General features: G+C 34.1%; 1 non-coding gene across 1 annotated transcript; it reads right to left on the bottom strand.

The window, feature by feature from the left end:
- Positions 1 to 7,717: 7,717 nt before the first annotated feature.
- Positions 7,718 to 7,791, bottom strand: TRNAV-UAC (transfer RNA valine (anticodon UAC)). Its single transcript has one exon. It is a non-coding gene; the product is annotated as a tRNA-Val (tRNA).
- Positions 7,792 to 12,386: the final 4,595 nt, after the last annotated feature.

Genomic DNA, 12,386 nt, shown 5'->3' with positions numbered 1-12,386 from the left:
GGCCACATCAGGGAGGCTCTCCTCCAATATAATTTTGTAGATATATGTCCTGCAATATTGGCTCCTACTTGGGATAATGGGAGAACATGAAATGCATATCTTGGTAAAAGACTTGATCGCTTCTTAATTCACGACAGGCTGGTGGAATGTCTTGGGTTTCCTTCTACTAGTATTTTACCTTGTTTTATTTCGAGTCATAGACCTATCTCCCTGCAATGGATGGCCCTGAATCATCGAAAGGGTTATCCCTTCAAGTTTAACAAGATATGGTTAGAGGATGCTGTGTTCAACAAAACTGTTCAGGAATCTTGGCTACTATTTTCTCCTCAAGGTCCATCTTCACAAGCTAAATCCTTGTTGTGTTGCATGGCATATCTGAGGAAAAAGGTAAAGGAATGGCAATGCAATAAGAAATGTTCTAACAGATTAGCCCTGCTTGACATTAACAAGGAGCTTGACAAAATCGCGAGGAGGATGTCCGATCACAAAATTTCATGGGATGTGCGAGCTGGGATATGAGAGCTGGAAAGAAGAAAACACAGTCTCCTGGCCATTGAAGAATCGACCTGGACACTGAAAAGCCGAGCCATTTGGCTAAAGGAGGGCGACAAGAACACTAAATTCTTCCACAGATTCGCAAATAAGAGACGGGAAACAAATGCTATATGGGAAATTAAAAATGAGGAGGGCAACCTGGTGCATTCTTACGAAGAGATTACAAAAGAAGCTGTATTTTTTTTTCAGAATTCTTACAGAAGGGACCGAGACATTGGGATGGATGATATCATCTGGTGTATTGAGCCTTTCCCATCCATGTTCGATGAGGAACAAAGTGATCCTTTATTTGCTAGTGTCACGGAGGAGGAGCTATTGTCAGTCATGAAATCATTTAAAAAAGATAAATGCCCAAGTCTGGATGGTTGGAATATAGGCATTTTTATTCATTTTTTCGATCAGATGAAAAATGATATCTTCGGTATGATAGAGGAATCCATATATAAGGGAAACATAAATCATGTCATCTCCTCTACTTTCATTGCCTTAATCCCAAAAAAAAGGACTCTCTTACATTTACAGACTTTAGACCCATATCACTCTATAACACCATTTACAAAATAATTTCTAAAATCATATCAGGAAGGATCCGAGGCATCTTGTCAAGCCATTTATCTCAATAGAAACATGGTTTCTTAATAGGTAGGAATATTCTGGAAGTTGTTGCTATTACACAAGAATGCCTCCATTCTATGCACTCCAAAAATATTGAAGCAGCCATCATCAAAATAGACTTAAAGAAGACATATGATTGTCTCGATTGGGGCTTTTTGCGGTGTCCCCTTATTAAAATTGGGCTCAATAATCAATGTACTAACTGGATTATGGCTTGTGTGGAAAATGTCAAATATGTCATTTTCATAAATGATATTCCATCACCTTTCTTTTCTGCTGCTAGGGGTCTTCGTCAGGGATGTTCCCTTTCTCCCCTCCTCTTCATTCTTGTTATGGATTCTCTTAGCCTTCATATAAAAAGGGTTGCTAGTGAGGGTATATGTCGTCATCTAACAATCAGCAGGGGAAACGTTTTTTCCCATAATCTATTTGTGGATGATATATTGATTTTTGTCATGCTCTGTAGACAGACCTGGATAAATCTGCATAAGATTTTGGAAAACTTTCAAAGCACCACTAGTCTTCTTATTAATGCCTCAGGTAAATCATCTTTTCATCATGGGGAAGTTAATATGGAAGTAACTGAATACCTGACCCATCTTTACAATATAAAAGCCAAATCTATTAAAGAGGGTATGAAATATTTGGGCTATCATCTAAAACCAAAAGGATATTCTAAGTCAGATTAGATATGGATCCTTAACAGATTCTATAAAAGAATTGCTGGCTGGGAGTATAAATGTCTCTCTATGGCAGGAAGGATGATTCTAATGCAATCTGTGCTAGCCCAAATCTTGGTATATTGGGCCCATTTATATTATGTTCCGACCAGTGTCATTCATAATTTGAATAGATCAACGACATACTTCATATGGGGGGATTGTAAGGAAAAAAGAAAATTTCACCTGTCAAAGCTTACAAACCTTACCCTCCTAAAGAAGATGGGGGGTTGGGGTATCATGGATCTACGAAAATTTGGTCTTGCCTTGCTAAGTAAATCATTATGGAGAGCTATATTTGGGAACAATATATGGAGTAATGCCATCAGATTGAAATACATGGGGAACAGAGATATTTCTTTTTGTTATAGGTATAGATCAATAGGGCCTGCTCGGGGATTGGCTATATGGAGGAGTTTTCATAAGATTCAACAGTTCTTTTTTAAAAATCTTGTGTGTAATTTTCAATCAGCGAAGAGCATTTTAATTGGTCTTGATCCTATTATGGGAGGAGAAGAAGTTTCCCATTTTCCTCCTCAGCTTTTACATATCCTCCACCAAAAGGGAATTTTCTATTGGGCACACGCTATTGACGAGTGGCATCGTGTTATTCCCATCTGAAAAACAGTTAATATACTGGGCCTCAATGGTACATTAGCATCTCAATGGAGTCAGATTATTTGCAGAATGAAGAACAGGTGTATATTCAGATCTGAAGATGAGGATGGCATCTTCTGGAGGGGTAGGGGTGGCAAGATAAATGCTCATGTAAAAGATATTTATCTCTCCATAATAGAGGATCAATTTACACTTGCCGATAACATTTTCCCATATGCATTTTGGAAAACTGGGTGCCCCTACAAGATTATCTTATTCTCATGGCTTGTGTATCACAACAAAAATATTACCTGGGACAATCTGCAAAAGATGAACTGGCATGGCCTTGCTATTTGCTCTATATGTCAATCTGAGGCAGAATGCAATCTGCACATCTTTTTAAATTGTTATCACTCCCAGGTACTTTGGAAGAATCTGGCCTCATATATTGGTTTCAATTTCACCATACATTCATTCATTAAAGATGCATTTTCATGGTGGAGTAAACAGAAGGTGACATGGAGGCCTATCCCTCTTATTGTGTTTTGGTCCATTTGGAAATGGAGGAATAAGTTTATATTTCAAAACTGTAAGGAGAGTTTCAAATATGTTTTCGATCATATCGTCTCTATGTATTTCACTCTCCTATCCTCCATTCCTCAACATGTAAATGTAAAGTCAAAGCAAAATTATCATTCTCAGCTGGTATATCCAAGGGCATTCTTTGATGGGGCTGCGAAAGATGGAATATGTGCGTGTGGAGTTTCCATTAATATTCTTGAGGATCATCATTTTGCAATATATTGGAACGGAGGTGAAGGGACAAACAATAAAGCAGAAGCCATGGCTCTATATGGTCTTCTTCTTTTCTATACATTCCTGAATATTGATTGCCTTTGGATCTACGAAGACCCAAAAGTCATAATTGACCATGTTATCAGTAAAGTCTCCATAAACAACCACAATCTCGCCAGATGGATGTATAGAATCTCCTATATATGGAAATCTACAAAGGATTTCTCCATCGCCCATGTCAACTGATCACAGAATATTATCGTAGATGAACTATCAAAGAAAGGGTTTCTCTCTCAGTACGGGGTATGGAATCTGATCATCACAGTGGGGACCGACTCGCATCAAATACAAGAAGTCAAATTGCCAAGTATATAGTGATCTTCCATTATGTCCTGGTATGTATCATGAACCTGACTATCAATCATTTGGTATATGCACAGGTATCTCTGTTTTTATGTATCGCTAATGTTGGGTATATGTTTCTCTATAGTATCTATATTTACTTGTATCTGTAATTAGTATATGTATTCTGCAGTATTAGTTTTTGCATATACTGTTATATTGCGGATCATCACAGTTACACTTTCTCTATCACATATAATTCTGTATTAGGAACAATTTTATATAATACTATCAAGCTTTTTTTCGTACTGAAGAAAAAAAAAAAAGAATTACAAGCATCAAAACAATTAACTTATTACACTTTCTCTATCACATATAATTTTGTATTAGGAACAATTTTATATAATACTATCAAGCTTTTTTTTCGTACTGAAAAAGAAGAAGAAGAAGAAGAATTACTAGCATCAAAACAATTAACTTATTTTATATAAAAATATACGAGCATCAAACTTATTTTATATTAGAAAGAGGGCAAACGTTGCAAAAGTCAAACATTATTCACCGTATATGTGGAAATGACAGCCTTGTCATGAACCTTTGGAGTCGTCTAGGGTGGTGGAGGAATTGCCCGGACGGCTAAAAGTGGTCGCAATCCGGGCAAAATAATTTCAAAAAATCTTGTAGAGGCAGTGTTTGAATCGTGTTTTTGATGGTGGAAATGGATTCAGCACCATCAAAAACGTCTAGGACACTTAAAATTTTGAATTTTAACAACTATAACTTAGATATACAAAAATCATCGCCACATTTTCTCTAAATATGACCAAAATTTACATAACTCTCCGAGCAACTCCTCGCCCAACTCCTCCGCCTCGTTAAGCTACGCCTGAACTTTTTATTGAGTTATTTAAATTGAGCCAAATAAAATGTTAGAGTTTTTCTAAAATTTGTATAATTTAAATAATTTTAACTTAACACAAAAAATATAAATATTATTTTATTTTATATAAACTTAAAATTATGATTAAATTTTATTTATATTTTATATTTATAAATAAATTTAATATAAAATTAACTTATTCATTCTTTGATATTACGAGGTTTTCAGTTGCACTAAATTTATAGTTGTGAGTAAATTTCTAAACCGGTTAGTTTTATGTTAGTTATTAGTAAATTTTGAGGCTCTTACCATTATTTTGATGGGTGGTTAGGCTCATGGTTTAGGGTGGTAGTTAGTCCATGTAATTAATTCCAATGAGGTGAACGTGACAATTACTCCAACATCCCAGTCAAACACAACTATAGAATCAAACTAGAGCCAAGACTTTGATACCATGTATTACTCACAATACAAATGAGCATAGAACACATCAGTGTCCATTATGTAGCAATGGAGGAGGCTCAACATGGATTAAAAATAACTATAACAACTAGAAAGATACAAATAAGGCAGCACAAATGCAAATTGCAGTTCATTTCAATTCAATGATGTTGTTGTAGTATATTCAATGACCACTTTTTCAGTCTTTTTTTACTTGTTTTATGGTAACAAATTATATATATATATATATATATATATATATATATATATATATATAATTTAACAACATTCATAATTTGATAAAATTATTGTTGTTATAAAATATTATTCTTAAAAATCTAGTGAAATTAAGGATATTTCATATACATACATACATACATACATACATATATATATTTACAAATTTAAGTTGTGATTCAAAACAATTTTATTGTGAAATCAATTTTACTCTATTGCACTTTTATATAATAAATTTTAGAGTAAGATGAAGCCACCTCTTACTATTTCTTAAGTGAATGCAATTAGTATCCTCATAGAATGTCTTACAAACATTTACAAAAATAAAACATGATTTTATCTTGGGAATAATTAGCTATGTATAATAATCATGTTTTTTTTGTACATGACAGAATAAAAAGAACCTTTTGAGAAAACAAATACTAAATAAAAAATAAATACTTTTTTATTAGGTAATTTGACATCTAGACATTTACCAAAAATGACTTTTCCAATTCACATATTAACCTAAACCCTAACTTAAAAAATGCATTTTTTTAATTTTTTAAACATTATTAATTGAGATATAATATAGTATGAAACTTTACCACACAAACAATCTAAACTCAAAACAATATAGAACACAATTGTGATCTTGAACTCCAAGCTATATGATGCAATTGCAGTTTACTTATACCATTACTCACCATATAAAGCGTAAAGTTGACAAAAATAGATAACAATCCATGAGACTTATGTTTGGACAAATAAATTTCAGCCGGAGTTTTCTTCCAAAAGCTTCTAACAATATATTCACCTTAATAGGAAAATAGGTACATTTTTATAAATAAATAATTAATTTTTTTAAGTTTTGGAAAATTTCAAGTTATTAATTAATGTGATTCGTGAACACATTTTTTTTATTTTTTATTTCTATTATGTAATATTTAATTACAATTAATTAATGTTTTCATATGTTTTAATTAATTAAAAATGTATAATTTTATTTTTAAAAAATTTATTTCTTTTAATTATAATATTTTCATAATTATTTAATTTTGCAAAATAATATATTAAGTTATAGAAAAATTAATATATTTTTAAAAATCAATTATAGTTATTGAAAAATGTTTATGGAAATGGATTTTTATATGTCATGCTATGTGTGAGGGACTAATAAAGCATTATTATTGTGATTGGGTAGAATTGGATTCTCCACTACTAAAATACAGAATTTCATAATAAAATATTTTAATTGACCAATTAGTAAAATTTAAATTAACCGGATTATAAAATTTAACACTAATCATTAATTTCATTATATTTAAACTAAATAACAGAGACTAACTACTATCTAATACTGGTCAAATCTAGTCGTTGTCAGAATATAGCCGTTGGAGGTCTGCTCTATCTATTTAAATTGCTTTGCATGTTCATTCAACTTGTCTTGACCATGAATCACACTGGTTGGTTCGAAACAGACGTCCACAAATAAAATATCATGTAATTTACACCAAAAAATCTTTCATATACTATTTAATACTTGATATATAATATTTTTCTTTATAAAAATATTAATAAATTTAAAAACATTGATATAAATTTAAAAAACATTGATATGATAATTAAAAAATCACAAAATTTTATGACTAAATCCCATGTTAACCAATCAACCCTGAAATAACGACAGAAACCGAACCAATCAAGCCATCGAAGGGTTGGAACGGCCTGCCTTGAAACAGTTTGATTCCAAGGTTAATATGTAGTGAAATAAAATATTTTTAAATTAAATTTATTATTGGATGATGTAATAGACATGAAATTTTGTTTATTTATTTATTTAAAATCAAAATTTAGTTAAATTTTATTTCACTTATTTTTTTAAAAATTAAAATTCTCCACACCCAATTTATATAAAAACTATGTTTATTCTTCATATTAATAATAAATAAATATATCAGACAAAAAGCTGAAAGCAGGGTTATGTAACCTCTGCGCACTTCTGTTTGGTTAAGAGCTCGTCTTCTTCGGACGTAAGGAAACAGGTTAACGGCCCAACACCCAGAGGCATCTGGCAGGAGTGAAAGCATGCTCCCTTACAGACCACCAGTGGATTATTACAGGTGGCGTGGTTTTCCTTGATAACGGTGATGAGTAAAACCGACATTCGGGGATAGCAGCCAGAGATGGCTGTCCTCACTGTTGGTTTGCCACCTGAGTTTAATAGGTTTTGCCACCTTAAAAAAAAACCAAAAAACTATGCGCACACAACCCAATGCGCTGTTATGTCTGAACCCAGGTTCGAACGGTGGACCTATCGAAAGTATATTAGTACTATTTATAATAATCGTCCATTTATTGACAGTGAAGGTTGGCCTTGGTTTTAGAAATAGACAGATCAGACAAAAAAACTGAATGTCCCGTTATGTATAAGACCAGGTTTAAGCCGAATGCACTGTTGCCATTGGTGAAATAGACAAAACAAAAATGCTGAATGCACTGTTATGTATAAAGAGGCCAGGTTCAATCTAACCGCAGAAAACCGACAGCACAGGCATGTCTGAGCCCAGGTTCGAACTGGGGACCTTTAGTGTGTAAGACTAACGTGATGACCAACTACACCACCCAGATAACCGTTATGCAATACAAAGATTGTCGATTCTGAGATCTGAACGCCGCGGATCCAATTCTTCTACTTGTCCAAAATAATTAATGTTACACCCGTACATTTTACGTTAATTAACCTTAGAGTCGCACAGGGGAAATTATGTAAAAGACAACTTCATTTCAACTCCTTAGAAGTTAACTGCGCATCCAGGGATTCGAACCCCGGTCAGTACCGTGGGAGGGTACTCTGATACCACTACACCAGATCCGCATATGATGTTTTATTGCCTTTGTATTTCGGTAATCTAAATTCTTGTTCTCTTAACCAATCAACCCAGCCCTTTTCATTTCGTGTATATTCTTCATTGGCTTTATCCATATTTTCATTCAAATGTAATTCAATGCAGGGTTTGAAAGTGGAAGGCACTCGCCAGACCTCTCCGTGCGTCTATTTGCGTCTTCCACGGCTTCATTCAAACTTCTGCTTGCAACCTTTTCAAGTTTCTCTCGATATAAAATTTCTCCCTTATGGTCGAGCACCTAAAGGTTCAATTTACTTATTGGGTGGGGGGGCTATGGTCGAGCCTGCTTACGCATCCTTATCAGTCGAGCCCCCTAACAATAAGCGTTGCCAAATTATATGTGTGGGGCTGATTAGCGTTTGTCTCGAAAATTCAAACATATCTCTAGATTGGAATTTGGTTATTTTGAATGTGTAAGCTTTTGTTTTTCGTCCTACTTTCAGTAAATTAAATATAGTTACAATTTCAAGAATACTCGTATTTCTAGTCCTTATATCTATGTCCTCTTTTTGTTTTTCAAAATAAGAATTAAAGGTTTCACCAAAAAAGCAAATATTCTAAGCTTTGTGTTGCTTACTATTCCACTGAATGTTGTTCTATCATTATACATTATTGTGAGGAAAACTATAATTGTTTTGTTCCGAAAGATCTTTCCAAAAAAAAAAAATTGTCCTCACACTCATGAGTAAGACAAGATCCATAGAAGTAACAGTGAATTCTAAACCATTATATTTTTATACTCCCCATGCGGCGAAGGATTCCATTTTGAGAAGATAAATAGTATATCTTTCCCTGGAAGCAATAACATTTTTCTTGAAAGGTAGTCTACCACTAGATTTTGTTCTCTATAGACATGTGTGATTGTTAAGCTCTCGAAAGTCCTCATCATAGATCTAATGAGCTACATCGAGTATGTAAGGGAGGGCATCTTAAAATTAGATCTCAACTGCACCTAATCAATGATCACCTTCAAATCGCCAAAGATTGTTAAAACCTTTAAAGCAAGCCAATTTGCACAAAGTAATGCCCCCCACAGAGCGATAAGTTTTGCTATGTTTTTAGTCTATGTCCCACTAGACCAATTGAAATGATAGCAACTACTTGGCGGTAATACTAAATACGCCCCACTGCCACAAACCCCATTTTGTGATGCCCTGTTAAAAAATACTACTAGAAAGTGTGTCCATACCTCCTTAATTAAAAAATGTCTCCAAGGATGCTCCTGCAACTTCGGTCCAATCTCCAGAAAGTATGAAGTAATCCTTACACATGTGGCTTTAATATATGGATACTCTTGCTCAAAGATATTTTCATTCCTGCACATTTAAATGCCCCATAGTATATAGAAAGGTAAAGTATGAAAAGTCTTGAAATCCTCAAACCATTGTTTAAGACACCTTTCTATGGAAAACTTGTTCCAAACGACATGTAGATTAATATAATGGAAGACCTCATTCCAATCCGAGACCGCATAAGGACAGGAAAAAAAGGAGATGTATCACATCTTCTAAAGCTTATTTGCATAAAGCACATCTTCCAGGTCCCTTAAAACCATTTTTTTGAGTATTATCCCACTTTAAGACCTTATTATGCTCCACCAACAACATAAAAAAATTTAATTTTAAGGGAAACTCCCATCTCCAAGTCTTTTGGAACCTTGCAAGTTTATCCATCGAAATCCTCCCTTGTGTAATATGTGAGTATACCTCTTTAACCAAATTTGTTCTTTGTGCATACCTCCCTCCCAACTAGCTTGTCTTCTTTCTCTCTTAATTAAATCCCCACGAGACATAATTGTGAAGTGTACATACCCCATTATGCGAAAAGAGGCATAGACATGTTAAGCTCATTGGCTTTAAGCCATTCATCGTGTACAGAAGAAAAGACCCTATATGCATGGATTTGGTTTAGAAAGTAAATGTCTTTGTGTTGACGGGATGGAATGTACCGCCAACAGCTAGGGGAACTCCTTGGTGAAGGATCACAATAAGATCCTATAGTATTTGAAAAAGGAGTCCCATCAGGTATGTGGGCCCAAACGCCATCTCATTAAGTAATATTTTGCTTTGGACAATTTCAAGTGTCAACATAAGAGAGCAAATAAAACTTCAACAAATGCAAGTAAGTAACCTACAAAAATCCAATATAATAAATGTCATGAATAGCAACAGCATAACTATAAAGCATGAATCTCAAGAAAAGCAGTGTCAGCAAATCTTGAAATCAGATCCACACACATGTAAAGATAAGTTTATCAATCATGAATAAGTTCATAATTGATAACCATGTGAAAGTGTAAATGAGCGTGCAATCATACAATGATATAATGCTAATGTCAATGATACAATTTATTAGCACAAGCATAAAGGTAAAAACATCATATACCATCCATTCACCACAAGAAGAAATCCCACAATGCATGATGACATATGAGAAGATTGTACGCCAAAGTTCTAGGAACTTTAAAACATTAAACTGAGAATATTCATAACACCATCACATGAGACATCCATCAAATCCATAAGTGAAAGTAGAAAATTACTTCTTGCATTCACTAAAAGATCTCTTAGTTCTCAAACAATATGAACAAAAGAATAATTCCAAAGCCAAAAGTCCCATACGACGTGTCATGAGTAATTATTGATAAAATAGGGGTGACCTTTCATCTACGCTTGACCATTGAGCTACGTCATGACCTTTCACATGCCTACGGGAACCTACTTATTCTAGTCACTACACTAATATGCATATGTTGCATGAATGAGGTTACTCTATTCTACCAGCTTAATAATAGACAACTTTGGAACCTCTACATGTAATTCTTATAAAAGATATGAATGCAAAAGCTTGTACTTTGTTGTTACACTAACCACCTTTTGCTACTCTTCCCTGTTTTTGTGAAGGCACTTTAAGGCATCTAGTATTAGAGTGCTCTCTTTTACCTTGATTTGGTTTGATAAGGTCACAAGCTTGGTATATATCCTTTATGGTTCTATCACATACTGAGTAATTATTTCTTTCGTCACCTATAAATTTTCCATAGCAGAGGCTCGTTTGAGAGGACTGAGAAATGCTTGAATCTCTTGGAGAACCTCTTCCTGCTTCCTTACTTCCCTAATAGATACAATAGAAATTAATTTGTGTACTTCAATAAAAAGATTCTAGTCCACTTAGAAAATTCTTATAGGAAGCCAGTACTTTGTCCACATCCTTTACCAATTTGTCTCATTATTGGGCTTTGATGCGGATCTAGACCTTGTTTTTTTGAGAAGTTATCTAATCCTTTGTAGGGATAATTCAAATATTTGGTAATCCAGTCACATATGTTGTTAATAACTGTGGTAACTTGTTTGAGCACAGTTGTCTTCTCCTTAGATTCAACCTGTATCATTGGGAATGGCATTATAGTTTGATGCAGCTTCAACATTTCTTCATAGACTACAGACATGGCTTCTTCTAATGTTTCTACCTCTTATTGAACAGAATCTTGCAACTCTTTTGCGCTTGAATGGTATAGGAACAAAACCCTATTCTCTTCTTTAGTTTTAGCAGCTCTTTTCTCAGCAACATGGAGCTTGACTTGTAGTTTGGAAAGTTGTCTGTTTAGTCTACCCATGTTTACCTCTGTGGTTTTTACAACAGCAAAAATCCAGTCAAAGCGCTCATTTTAGGGTTCATTGTAGTATATAAGATGATTTCTTTCTTTGCGATCACTGAAATGGGCTTGGTTGTGTTCTTGGCGTAACACTTCCTCCTTTCCCTATCTTACATTGGATTTGATCGAAATTCAATCTAATAATATCCAGTACCTCTTCTTCCTATTCGTCTGATATTTCTAATTCCTTGAGTGGAAGGTTCCCACCAGTAATGGGAGTAGAGGGAGGAACATCTAAAGGAAACAAGTCAGTTTGCGTCCCAGAACTCTGACCTAGCTGATCACCTGATGTGTTTCCATGTTGTTCATTAAGGCAATCTAGTTCAACTTTCTTAGCCAACTGTTCTTGTTGCCTCTTGGTTTCTTCCTCTTCTTGCTTTCTCTTATACTCTTCATATTTTCTCTTTCGCTCTTATTCCTTCCTTCTTTGTTCTACATCTTTCTCTTCTTGCTTTCTCTTGAGTTATTCTTCCTCAAACTTATTCCTTTCTTCTTCCTCCTCTAGTTTTCTTTTATGTTCCGTTTCTTGCTTTCTTCATTCTTCTTCCTCTTGTTGAATTATTTCTTCTTCTTATTGCTTCCTTCTATCCTATTTCTATTTTCTCTTGAGTTATTCCTCCTTCTGTTGTCGTTGGAGTTCCTCATACTACTATTTTCCCATT

The sequence above is a fragment of the Pinus tabuliformis genome, chromosome 3_2, assembly GCF_031772625.1.
Source record: "Pinus tabuliformis cultivar Carrire ecotype Pingquan chromosome 3_2, CPIR1, whole genome shotgun sequence".
In the NCBI taxonomy this organism is placed as follows: Eukaryota; Viridiplantae; Streptophyta; class Pinopsida; order Pinales; family Pinaceae; genus Pinus; species Pinus tabuliformis.
The sequence above is the reverse complement of the archived record's forward strand: the minus strand, read 5'-3'. Positions and strand labels throughout refer to the sequence as shown.